The sequence below is a fragment of the Rhinopithecus bieti genome, unplaced genomic scaffold (genome assembly GCF_001698545.2).
Source record: "Rhinopithecus bieti isolate Rb0 unplaced genomic scaffold, ASM169854v2 scaffold_64774, whole genome shotgun sequence".
Classification (NCBI taxonomy): Eukaryota; Metazoa; Chordata; class Mammalia; order Primates; family Cercopithecidae; genus Rhinopithecus; species Rhinopithecus bieti.
In genome coordinates this window covers 231,524-234,050 of record NW_016824763.1, presented here as the reverse complement: position 1 = coordinate 234,050, position 2,527 = coordinate 231,524, and positions in this window count along the sequence as shown.

The window sequence follows — 2,527 nt, the reverse complement described above, 5'->3', positions numbered from 1 at the left end:
AAATTATGTAGATGATTTAGTCACATTGCTTCTCAATATGAACTACTGAAATTGATAGTTTACTTGCAGAATGTTAATATGGCATAAATATTTATGAAATATTTACATACTTCTTTTAGCTTTGTGACATATAACCTAATACTTCAAGAACAAGATGAGTAATTGCCATTTGTAATTATACCTGTTTTCTAGTATATTAAGTATTGTTTTAGGATTAGTTCATTAACAATCTCAGTAATATTTTATTTTTGTCATTTTGACAGTCAGTGAACCAGAAGTTCCAGGTGAATGGCATTTGAATTTTGTGTAACAGTATACTGAGTATGATAACCTCTGTTAATGACTCACATGGTGTTGAATGTAAAAATCTCCAAACAACAAGACTCAGATCGTTGTGATTACTGGCACATCTAATCCACAAACCTGACTAGCAATCATGTATTCTTTTTTTGTGGATGGACCCTTGGATTTATTTGAGCACGTTTGATTTTTTTACTGTGTCAGTGGCAAAGTTCAAATAATTGATAGGCATTATAAAAACCATTGTAGAATGTTATGTCCTTATTATCTATGAGTAAAGAAAAACCCCACGTTTTGTAATTCACAACAAGTTGCTAATTTTAATGCTTCTCCTTTGTTTTTGATACTAAATCAACAAATACATCTAAAATCCTTTAGAGTGTAATTCTCTTATACTTAAGTTTTGGAATTGCTCTGTGATAACACCTTTATCATGAACAAATTCCCTTATCATTTTGTCTTTTCTATTTAATATGCAAACTTTTATTAATTGTAATATTTTCTACTGTTGCTATTTCTTTGAGATAGTCCCCAAAGTAAATTGCTTTCTCCCAATTTCTTTTCATAGTCATATCTATAAGAAAGAAACTGAATATGCTTTGACCTCATTTTCCACCAGATTTTCTGCCTCTCAACAACACCTCTCCTTGTGATTTGCATTCTGATATCACTTTTTTTACTATCTTCCTCATTGGAGTCATCTACCAAACTCTAGGAAACTCATTCGTTTCCTTCAGTTTTTCAGCTCATGGATCACAATTTTCTTAATACAACTCATCCACTACCATCATTTTCAAGATCTTAAAAATGCACAGTGAAGATGCTTCTAAAATTCTGGTCTCAGTGTTTCTTGAATTTGTTAATTACAATAATTTTCACTGTACTTTAAGCAAGCAAAACTAACATAAAATATCTGTATCAGAAATCCCCTACTTCTTATAATTTCAATTCTAAATATACTTACTCTAAAATATTTTTTCTTACTACTTATATTTTCTTACCATTATCATTTGATTATTTTTAGTTAGGAAGATTCTTATTAATTTGGCTGTTATAAACATTAGTAGTCCTCAGATGCACTGTGTCTTCCACTTACATTTTACCCAGTGTAATCTGAATAATCATTCGCAACAAGGTACTCGGAACCCTAGATTATTTTTTCCCCTGTAGTATATATCTTCCAGTTGCAGGGCTTTGATGAGCCCCACCATTTGTTTCAGCATGAAAAATTACATTTTTTCTAAAATTGAAGAAATGTTCTGACTTCAGTCTATTTTTAGCTAAATGCAGTGTAATATCATCTGATCAGTCACCATGATTCAGCAAGTTTTATTTATAGGTTGATGTGAAGTAGCCATCCCCGTAATGGTCACTCTCACTAGAGTACAGTAATCCTACCACCTCCCCTTTTGTTACTTCATTGAATTTAATATATTTTTTCCAGATCAACTGAGCAGAGTTTCACTTACCTGAAGATGAACCCCAATAAAATGTCAGACCTGTATGAATCTTGCCCTGTGCTTTCATGTCACTCTTGTTTTCTTCTCCAAATCCTGAGAATATATTTCACTTTGTACTTGCTAACATTATTACAATGTCTCTAATATTGTCATTTCCCGCCTCCTACAAATCTTTTATATTGTTCAAGATGGTCTCAGATGGTCACAAAACTCATAACACAAAGTCTAGATGTAGACTTAGTGAAGATGCATTTATTTCTAATGCATATAACCAAAAAGAAGGGTAACAAGGAGAGCCCTCTCTTCTAAAGTTGAAGCTCTGTAATCTATATAAGTTCAAGAGATTTTTAATTATTGGTATTAATTGACCCTGGAAGTCAGAAAAGACACAGCATATTATACCCAGAGATAATTTTGACATTGAGACCTGTTTTGTAAATTTGTTTATAGAATATTCAACTCTGTTAGCCAACTCTGTGTCTGAGGAAAGGACACTATGTGTTATGCCCATTGTTGCATCGATAGTGAATGGCAGCATTTAAGATGAATTTCAAAGGTATGGTCTCACTGAAGCAATGAGTGATAAAGGTAATATGGCAGCCCCTTGGTTATTTTCTCCTTTTGTTCACTATATAGTTTCTACATTTTATAGTATTTCTCAAGACCTTAATCTCCTTATATGAAAAAAAAATATATAAGTAGTATATTTGTATTACTAATATAAATTATTTCATGGTATTCTTTAGAGGATAAGTGAGTTAATGCAT